General features: G+C 35.8%; 1 long non-coding RNA gene across 2 annotated transcripts in view; it reads left to right on the forward strand.

Annotated features, from left to right (window-relative positions):
* LOC131806511 (uncharacterized) overlaps window positions 1-10,868 on the forward strand; it is a 28,518-nt gene extending 17,650 nt beyond the window's left edge. Inside the window, exons 2-3 of one of the 2 annotated variants that reach the window (XR_009344064.1) lie at window positions 3,685-3,888; window positions 10,541-10,868. This is a non-coding gene — a long non-coding RNA (uncharacterized LOC131806511). Of the gene's footprint in view, window positions 1-3,684; window positions 3,889-4,822; window positions 5,287-10,540 lie in introns of those variants that run through there. The other variant, XR_009344065.1, reaches the window with a different exon arrangement.
* Window positions 10,869-11,312: the final 444 nt, after the last annotated feature.

Raw genomic sequence — 11,312 nt, forward strand, 5'->3', positions numbered from 1 at the left:
AGAATAGTGAGATAACTAACTGACGGATCGAGGGACGTTGATCCCAGACGAAACAGCTCTTGAAATTTTGCACGAGGGTAAGCCTAGGCGCGTGATAAGACTGTTTTTTTTTTTAATACGTACTCAAAGAAGTACTAAAACGTTCCAAAAATTGAATACTTTATATTAGACAAACGAAATGAGCTGGAATACTGAAATTTGGAATGAGAGTCACTGGTGGAGTGCAGGATAGGCCTTTTGGAAATTCGAACTTTAAGATTACGAAAAGTTCTAAAATGGTACCATTAGCTATCATGTGAACGGACAGAGCTTAAAACTGGAAATTTGGTACGGAAATCAAAATTGGAAAGTAAGTTTGATATATGAAGATAGTTATACAAATGTGTGCTAAATGTGCGAACTGTACTAAATGATGATATTTGGCGATGATTTTGAAATGTGTCCTATATTTGTTCGAAAAGTACCTAATGGTACTAATGTGTACTAGAAGTGCACGAAAAGTACTAAATAGAACTATATTGCTGGTACAATTTGGTATTGGGTGAATGATACTGCTTGAAATCTGTCATTTGGTATTAGGATCGCTGTTCACGTGTAGCCTGGACATATGGAGGTGGTTTCGGAAATGTGTACCATAATTGTACGAAAAGTACTAAATGGTACTAAATTTTGCATTGCTTGCAGGGATAGAGATACAATTCTGGAATTTGATATTTAGATTAGTTATGGAATGAGTTTGGCGGAGGTTTAGAAATGCGTCCTATACTTGCACGGAAATTACAAAATGGTACTAAATTTGGTATTCGGTGGAGGAATACAGCTGAAATCCTGAAATTTGTGGTGTCTGTGGTTATGATATTGAGGTGGATTTGAAAAAGTGTACCATAATTATTCGAAAAGTACTAAATGTTACTAAATTGTTTTTTTCTTTTTGGTGAAGGGATAAAACTGGAATTCTGAAATTTGATACTAAATTTGGTATTCGGTGAAGGAATACAGCTGAAATCCTAAAATCTGATATAGATATCACCGTTGGTGTCTGTGGTTAAGTTGTGGAGGTGATTTTGGATATGCCTACTAAAATTGTTCGAAAAGTACTAAGTGTTACTAAATTGGGTATTGAGTGAAGGGAAAGGAGCTTGAATCCTGAAATTTGACATTGAGATCTCATGTGGTATGTGGGATAGAGATATGGAGATGGTTTTTGAAATGTGTACTAAAAAGTACGAGAAGTACTACATGGTACTACATTTGGCATTGGGTGAAGGAGTAGAGCTGAAGTCCTGAAATTTGATATGGATGTCACTGTTGGTGTCTGTGTTTGAGAGAAAGGGCTGGTTTTGGATATGCGTACTGTAATTGTACTAATTGGTGCTAAATTTGGTAATGGGGGAGAGTAAAGAGCCGAAATCCTGAATTTTGATATTGAGGTCACTGTTGGTATCTGGGATTGAGATAGGGAGATTGTTTTAAAAATGTGTAGTAAATGGTATTAAATTTGGTAATGGGGGAGATTAAAGAGCCGAAATCCTGAATTTTGATATTGACATCTGGTGATCGTTTTGCAAATGCGTACTATAAATGGTACTTATTTGGGAACACTGTTGAGGTCGAGGACGGAGAAATATTGGAACAAATATAAAATTTTAAGGTGGACTGGTACTTCGAGCCAAATACTAAGAATTGAAATAACACCCAAACCATTTGGTCGTGTTTCTTTTCTCACTAAATATTGCTCCAGTCGAGCCGATAACGGAATAGAGTTGACAATCGAAGAGGGAAATTGGACTCTATTCTTATCATTAAAAACATTGATCCCCCGAGCAGGATCCAAAATAGAATTGAATCTACACCCAAGCAAAGCGGTTGTATTCTTTTCTCACTGAAAACTGAATAGAGTTGACAATCGAAGAGGGAGATTGGTCTCTATTCTAATTTACAGGACTATTCGCCGACGAAGTAGCGTGTACTTGCTTGTAATAATGTAAGACTTTTCCACAAAGGCTCTAATAGTTAAAAACAAGTAAAAAAGTATCGGTCGGTTTTGCCGACAGATGTATACCCTCAGCCCTATTCACCCTCTATGGAGTGGGTTTTGAAAGAATCGTTCAATATTGTCTATTTCGTATCCCACCTAAATAAATATGATATAAATATTATTATATATAAAACTAATTACATATAAAAAAATAAATTATAGTAGATGGATATAACAATTGTAAAGAATCGCTGAGTTGCTTTGCAATTTATGATAGATGAAAATATTGAAAATTGTGTCCCTTTTGTGGGTGAGGTGCCAGAAGAAGTGGACCGATCTACTCCATCTTAACACCAGACCTTGACTAATAAAATGATTGGGATGGGTGAAATTTGAAGACAATCGAACTCTTAAATCACATTTTATGAGAGTTGTAATTATACAAAATTTTGACCATTTGTGGGTAAGGTACTTGAAGGAGTGATATTGTCCATTTTCGGACCAGACCTAGCACTGATGCAAATATTAGGATTTGCAAAGTTGGACCAAAATCGGGTCATCGTTTCTCTCTTGTGCAAAAAATATATGATTTGTAAATTTCGACCTTTTGTGGGGATGAACCAGAAGGAGTGGACCGATATTGTCCATTTTTACACCTAACGTAAAACTGATGCAAATATTAGGATTTGCAAAATTTGGAGCAACATCAGATTTTCCCTTCTCTTTCTGTGCAAAGAATAAATTTTTTGCAAATTTCGACCTTTTGTGGGGAAGGTACCAGAAGGAGTGGACCTATATTGCCCATCTTCGAACTCGATCTAAGTTTGACAAAAATATTACGATGTACCAAGTTTGGACCAAATCGGATACTCCCTTCGAGAGTTATCGTGCGCACCAGCCAGCCAGACAGACAGACAGACGGACGGACGGACATCGCTAGATCGACTCCAAATGTTCTGAAACGGATTTGGTCCAAAGAGACCTAGGGTCTAAAACCGTTATTTCGACTAGGCACGTTTTGGCCGTATCAAATGATATATACCCTCTGTAGCCATATGGCTGAGGGTATAAAAACATCCAAGTTCGACCGGGCTGAATTTTTAGTACCCTCCACTATTGGAAGGAACTTGAAAATTAAAAAAAAAATCCGAAAACTATCACTTAAATGAAACCCGTTATATGAAATGTCGCAAACATCATCAAAATACCGAATATCGGGAGGTACCTTCATATGGATACTACACGAAGACGTAGACCTGTATACGAATTTTTTTCCATAGGTTGTAGTACCCATTAAGATCTTCCAATACGAAATTTGAAACGATTCCGGCGAATAATGTTGCCGAAATCATCAAAATACCGAATATAGAGAGGTACCGTTATATGGGAACTTTACGAAGACGTGGACTGCATTCAAACATTGTTGTCATAAACTGCAGTACCTATTACGAACGTTTAATATGAAATTAGAAATAATTCCGGTAAATAATGTCACTAAAATCATGAAAATACTAAATATCGGGAGGTCGGGCCATCCGAAAACATGGACCAACATGGCCCATTTAAACCATGCATGTATGCAGAATTTTAGCCTTATATCTCAATTCGTTCTAAAGATAGCGTGAATACACATAAATCACATAAATAGCTCATCGACAATTATTAAAATTATATTTAAAAAAATTTAATTTAATCATACATTGCAGGTGCCCTGCGGTATTTACATGTGAATCACAATTCTTCGTGCTGACCGGCGACAACATGTGTCAAAATATTCCCCCCAAATGCTCGAAATGACGAAACAACGACGATAACGTCACTTTTTCAGCAGCCGAATGAATGAATGATGACGAGTTCTTTTCAATGATTTCATGGGTGTTCGGATTCAATGAATTTATCACGTTTCAATTGTGAGTGTATGTATGTATGTATGTCGTTCGATGCACTAATCTTCAGACATTTGTACATACTGTCGTATGTATGTATGTTAATGGGAAGACTTCCCCCATTTGTTTGATTAGTAATAGACAGAGGGCATGGCCAAATAGACAAAGAATAGAAGTTCTGCAAAGAAATGCGATAAGGAATGTTTATGAGGAAGCTAATTTGATTAATTGTCAAAAAGAGAGCAATGACTGGGGATATTGAAGTAATATTGAAATTAAAATTAGGCAAAAGCAAAAGGGAAATTAGGCTAAAAATAGAAAATCTTATAAAAGCTGAAGATTATTTAATTTTACAATTTTAAAATAACAAAAAATAAAAAAGACAAGTAAAATAGTATCAGTCGGTTTTGCCGACAGATGTATGTATACCCTCAGCCTATATTCGATTATTTAAATATATTTTGATTTTTGTTATGATTTTTCAAATTATTCAGCCTCTAGGGAGTAGGTTCCGAAGGAATGGGTCTATTTTGTCAATCTCGCACAGCAGCTAAATAAATATGATATAAATATTTGCGACGTGCCAGGTTTGGACTATATCGACTGCTTCCTTCATTTTATATGAGGTATGTGATAATTTTTAGAAAGTGTGCGTGAGGTACCACATATAGTCGACCGAAGTTTTCTATTTTCATACTTGATCTAATTCAAATAAAAATATTGGTTTGGGCACAATTACAAGAAAATCGAAAATTTTTCTCCAATTTTATACGAAATCATAAATTCCATAATCATCTCAGGTTTCTGGTTGAGAGACATATATTTAGATATAGCAAGTTGTAAAGAATCGCAAGTTATGACAGATAAAAGTATTGAAAATTGTGACCCTTTGTGGGTGAGATACCAAAAAATGTTCGCATATATATGTCATCTTCACTCTCTATCGTCTTCATAACAGATCTTTGATGGAAATATTGAGATGCACTAAGTCTTAATGGAACCTATACAGAGTGAGATGAAAAAACTGCACACAACTTCAGACTGCTGTCATTTCTAAGCCACTCGTCCGACATCTGTTAAAATTATTCCAGTGACAGCTCATTATATTGTTTACAAGCGTACAAAAGCATTTTGGTGAGAATTTTCCAGAAAAAAAGTTATTCGTGATGGAATTCAAGCGTGATAGTGAGATTACTTTATATTTGGCTGGAAAACCACAAGTGGCTATCGTTAGAGCACTCCAGCATTTAAATGTGAATAAAACTTTTGTATCTCGTACCATCGCTTGTTACCGTGATACTGGTAGCGTAGCCCGACATCAAGGAAGAGGAGGGAAGAAAACAGCAACATCAGCAGAAATGATTCGAAAAGTAAAGAAGCGACTCGATCGAAACCTGCGTCACAGTGGCCGAAAAATGGCTCGTGAGCTGAACATATTGCAATATTCCATTCGGCAAATATTGAAAAATGAGCTCAGGGTAAAGCTTATGAAATTCCAAAAAGTGCAAGAACTTATACCGCAACTGAAAGAAAATAGACTCAAAAGAGCTAAAGAGTTGCTTCGCTTGACCGAATGTGGCGAACTGCCGAATTTGGTTTTCTCCGATGAAAAAACATTCGTTGTTCAGTAGTTTTAAAAACAAACAAAAAGATCGTGTTTACTTGCCAAAGAGGTCAGCTGAAAATGTGCACCTTCGGTTGGCCACCAGAACTCAAGCGGCGGCCATGGCGATGGTGTGGGCCGCCATAACAGCCGATAGTCACTCACCGCTGGTATTAATCGACCGTGGTATTAAAATAAATGCCGAATATTATCACGAAAATATTCTGGAGGTTGTTCTAAAGCCTTGGGCCACGCAACCTTTTTGGCCGCATAGCTTGGACATTCCAACAGGACTTAGCACCATCGCACTCAGTACGCATCATCCAAGATTGGTTACAAAGTGAGGTTCCTCGCTTTATTTCCAGCGCACAATGGCCACCAAAATCTCCGGATACCAATCCATTGGACTATTGTGTCTGGAGCATTTTGGAAAACAAGGTTGGCACTAAAAAATACCATAGTGTCGATCACCTCAAGCAAGCGCTTCGCCGGGAATGGGCCAAAATACCGCAGAACCACATTCGGGCAGCGTGTGACGGTGTCATTGGCCATTTGAAGGCCATAATTCGTGCCAAAGGTGACCGACTCGAACACATCTAAACTTATTCTAAAATTTGATGCTATTTCCGACACTTTTTTCTTTCATTTAATAAAATTAAAAAAAAATGTAAAAACTATGGCGTTTGACTTTGTTGCAGTTTTTTTTATCTCACCCTGTATATATATCGTCACAACTTGATCTTGTGTTAGCAAAAATATTCGTATGTGTGAAATTTGAAGAGAGTTGGATGCTTACTTCGCTTTCTTGGAGGGTTTTGTTTTTCATAATCTTGAACCCTATGTGGGGGAGGTACCAGAAGAAATGGTCCGATCTCTACCATCTTTATAACTGATATTGTGTTGATGAAAATATTGAGATGTGCCAAGTCTGGAAAGGAATCGGATGTTAATTTCGCGTTTTATGAGCCTCATGGGTTTTCAAAAATTTGACCCTTTGTGTGGGAGATACCAGAAGGAGTGAAACGATATATTCCATCTACACAACATATCTTGGGTTTATATAAATATTGGGATGTGTAAAATTTTAAGATAATTGGGTTCTTACATCACATTTTATAAGAGTTAGAATTATTGTGGGGGAGTCACTTGTTGGAGTGGACCGATATTATCCACCTAACCTAGAACTGACGCAAATATTAGGATTTGTAAAGTTTGAACAAAATCGAATGATGCTTTCTCTCTTTTTGCAGTACATTATATTCTTTGAAAATGATGACATTTTTGTGAGGAAGGCATCAAAAGGAGTGGACCGATATTGCGCATCTAAGAACTCGATCTAAGTTTGACAATAATATTACGATGTACCAAGTTTGGATCAAATCGGATACTCTTCTTCGAGCGTTATCATGCGTACCAGCCAGCCAGACAGACATATGGACGGGCGGAAAGACCTCGCTAGATCGACTCCAAATGTCCTGAAACGGATTTGGTCCAAAGAGACCTAGGGTCTAAAACCGTTATTTCGATTAAGCACGTTTTGCCCGTATCGAATAATATATACCCTCTGTAGCCAAATGACTGAGGGTATAAAAATCACGGATGAGATTGTCCTTGAAACATTTTTTGTTACATGTCAGGGTTTGGTCGATTTCAAAGAAAAAAATGCATGACTGATAGTTTTTTTAAAAAAATATTTATTTTTTTAAACTGCGTTTTACTCATTTTACTAAGAGATTATCTATTTCGAAAATACGGTCAAGTGAAACAAATCTGTTTCACGCATTTCACTTCAGTCCACGTTTTATTGCTTTCTTTGAGGCATTCATTGCATTGCTACTAAAGTTGATATTGTTGCTGGTGCTGCTGCTGTTTTCTTTATTTTCCTTCATGCTTGCTACAACTGAAGACAAAAAACGCTAATTTCAAAAGCAATTAGCAGAATGCAGCCGCAGCAGTTGAGCCATGCAGCCCAGATATGTTTCTTGGCGTTTTACGACGATTGCCCGTCCGACTCGTAGAAGTTTTCCGGTTCACCAGCAAATGAGTTAATAAACCAATCGTTGTTTTTCGTTCATTTTTCCCCGTTCGTTCATTTGTTGTAAAGTTGTGCCGTTGCATTCCCCTACCCAAGTTGTGTTGTGGAAGCGTTTTACCGACTTCTTGCGAAAGCAATTTGTAAACACATTTACATTAACTTTTTGAACTCTTTTTTTCTGTTGAACATTTCTTTTTTACGATTTCAAAAAACATTTAGCGATATTTTGTTGTTGTTGTGATGTGTGTGTGTGTATTTAGGAAAATGCATTAAACAAATCTCGCGGCACGCAATGTGAACTTTTTACCCAGAGAGACAGCTATGAAATGGACAAACCATAAAAAAATAACAGAAAACTTGATCTATTGCCACATTTTGTCGTCGTCGTTTTATCTTTCCGTTTAAACAAAACGCATTAAAAATGTATGTGGAATATTATCTTGATTTGTATGAAAAAATGAACAGTGGCACTATTTACAAATTGTAAAGAGTATTAAAGGATTTTGTGCTGAAAAGTAATGAAATGTGTAAGCAAGTTAATATTGCACATTACAAGTCATTTTTGTTCCTTTATTTCTAGAATTAAAACAAAAATATCCCTACCATGAGCCACTTTCAAAATATCCAAATTATATTTTTACCTGTTCTTTAAAAAATGTTGCCGAAACTATTCCTTGTCTGTGTATCAGAAATCATTTAATATAATCTGGCGCCCAACGTGGGGTAGACCAATCACAAATGATATGAAACTCAAAAATTATACGAATAACTGATAAAAAATGCGGGATTATCTTAAACTTTGGGACTCTTAACGTATAAACACTAATTTTTATATACGGCGCCCAATGTGTCACCCAGAACTGGAAAACTACCCAAAATGTAAGGGAAATAAAACGTTAAAGTTATTTCATAAAATTTTAACAAATCTGACGCACGTGGGTTTCGTATCATCAAAAATTATCAGCGACTCGAAAATTATACGAATAACATGATAAAAAATGAGGGATTTATTATGGAATTTGGAACTCTTAAAGCAATTCAAGAAATATATGCTAAGACTTGATGTATAAATACTAATTTTAATATATGGCGCCCGACTTGTCACCCAGAAATGCAAAATGTCCAACATTTAAAGGAGATAAAACGTAACATTCCCCAATGATGTTTCATAAAATTTAGGCAAAACTGTGCCATGTCTGTATATTAAAAATCATTTAATATTACATGGCGCCCAACGGGGGACCTCAAATCAAAAATGATTAGAATATATACAAATAACGAGGAATTTATTATGAACTTTGGAGCTCTTAAAGCAATGCTAGAAAAGCTGCTTAAAATTGATATATAAACATTATTTTTTATATATGGCGCCCAACTTGTTACCCAGAAATGCAATATTTTCAACATTTAAAGGAAATAAAACGATATATTCCAAAAGTTATTTAATAAAATTTTGCCAAATCTGGCTCACGTCGTTATATTAGAAATCAATAAATCTCATCTTGCCCCCAATGTGGGTTTCGTAACATCAAAAATGATCAGCAACTCAAAAATTATACGAATAACTCGATAAAGAATGAGGAGTTTATTATGGAATTCGGAACTCTTAAAGCCATTTGAGAAATATATGCTAAAAAATAACGCAAAAACATTAATTTTTATATATGGCGCCCAACGTGTTACCCATTCACAACGTTAGTTCTTAACAATTTGCCAAAACTGGGCCATAGTTGGGTATTACAAATTATTTAATATCATTTGCCCGCAACGTGAGATTCATAAACCAAAAACGATCGGAAACTCAAAAGTTATACAACTCCCAAAGCTATTTCATAAAATTTTGCGTCTGTGTATTACAAATCGGTAAATATCATCTGGCGCCCAACGAGAGGTTCACAATAAAAAATTATGATAAACTAAAAATTGTTTTGAAAACAAATGCGAAATTTTTGCATCTGTATTGTACATATTTTTCGGACCACTTGATTTGCATTGGCCGCCATATTCAATATTTTTTTTTTAATTTCAGATGGAACGGTTTTGCCAAGATTTTTGTAATACCTTTAGTATGCTATGTGTATCTCCCAAATTTCTCAATTTTGTAAAATGTGGTATAGTTTCACATAATTCCTTCAATTATTTTTAAAACTTCGGGGTAAACACAAAGATAGTTTATAATAATTTGCACAAAACTGTCTCAGATCTGATTGTAAATAAATTGAATAGAGTCTGGCGTACAAATTTATTAAAAAAAAACCAGTAAAGAAAGTCCTAAAGTCGGGCGGGGCCGACTTTATGATACCCTACACCACTTTGCTAATTTAGTAGAGCTCCACATAACAATTAAAAGATTTTTTGGGAGAATTTAATCATACACGCTATGATTATAATTATTATTTAAAGTTCAAAGGAGTAAACATGCCGAAGCATTTGTATCTTTTAAATTCGGACTTGTATTGCCCATTTGGTGCAAAATTAATTTGAAATCAGATAAAGATATATGTGGGAGCTATATCCAAATCTGAACCGATCTCGATAAAATTTGGCAAAGATTTTTCTGAGCTGTATTTGATAAATTTCCCTGAATATCGTTGTTAAGTAGTGCATATTACGGCTGTGGGTAACAAATACAACAAATCGGATGAAAAATATATATGGGAGCTATAGCTATATCTGAACCGATTTCGATCAAATTTGGCATACTTATTTTCAGACCTAATTTGATATCGTTGTTACGGAGTGCATATTGCGGCTGTGGGTAACAAATACTAGAAATCGGATGAACAATATATATGGGAGCCATAGCTATATCTGAACCGATCTTCACCAAATTTTACATACTAGCTTCTAGACGCGATTCGTAAGTGCCAAATTTCATCCCATTTGGGCAAATATTAGACGTTTGGTGCACAATAACAGGTAAATCGGACGAAGTTATATATGGGAGCTATATCCAAATCTGAACCGATCTTGATAAAATTTAGCAAATGTATTTCTGAGCTGTATTTGATATATTTCCCCAAATATTGTTGTTACAGAGTGCATATTACGGCTGCGGAGGATAAAAATAACAAATCGGATGAAACATATATGTGGGAGCTATAGCTATATCTGAACCGATTTCGATCAAATTTGGCGTACTTATTTTCAGGCCTAATTCGGTTGTATGTGCAAAATTCCATATTATTCGGGCTGATATTACACCTTTGGTGCACAATAAAAGGCAAATCGGACGAAGTTATATATGGGAGCTATATCCAAATCTGAACCGATCTCGATAAAATTTAGCAAAGGTATTTCTGAGCTGCATTTGATATATTTTCCCAAATATTGTTGTTACAGAGTGCATATTACGGCTGCGGAGGACAAAAATAACAAATCGGATGAAACATATATATGGGAGCCATAGCTATATCTGAACCGATCTTCACCAAATTTGACATACTAGCTCGATTCGGTCGTAAGTGCCAAATGTCATCCCATTTGGGCAAATATTACATGTTTGGTGCACAATAAAAGGCAAATCGGACGAAGAGAGAGCTATATCTAAATTTTGACCGATTATCTCCAATTTCAATAGGGTTCGTCCTTGGGCCAAACAAATGGTTTGTGCAAAATTTCATTTGGATAGGACAATAAATGCGAACTGTACTTTGTTTACAAAAATACATGGACAGACGGACGGACGGACAGACGGACGGACGGACATGCATAAATCGACTCAGAATGTGATTCTATGCAGATTATCAAAAAGAACTATGGTTCTATCTCGTTTCCTTTTGCCTGTTACAAACAAATGCACAAACACAT

This window comes from Musca domestica, unplaced genomic scaffold, assembly GCF_030504385.1.
Source record: "Musca domestica strain aabys unplaced genomic scaffold, Musca_domestica.polishedcontigs.V.1.1 78, whole genome shotgun sequence".
NCBI lineage: Eukaryota > Metazoa > Arthropoda > Insecta > Diptera > Muscidae > Musca > Musca domestica.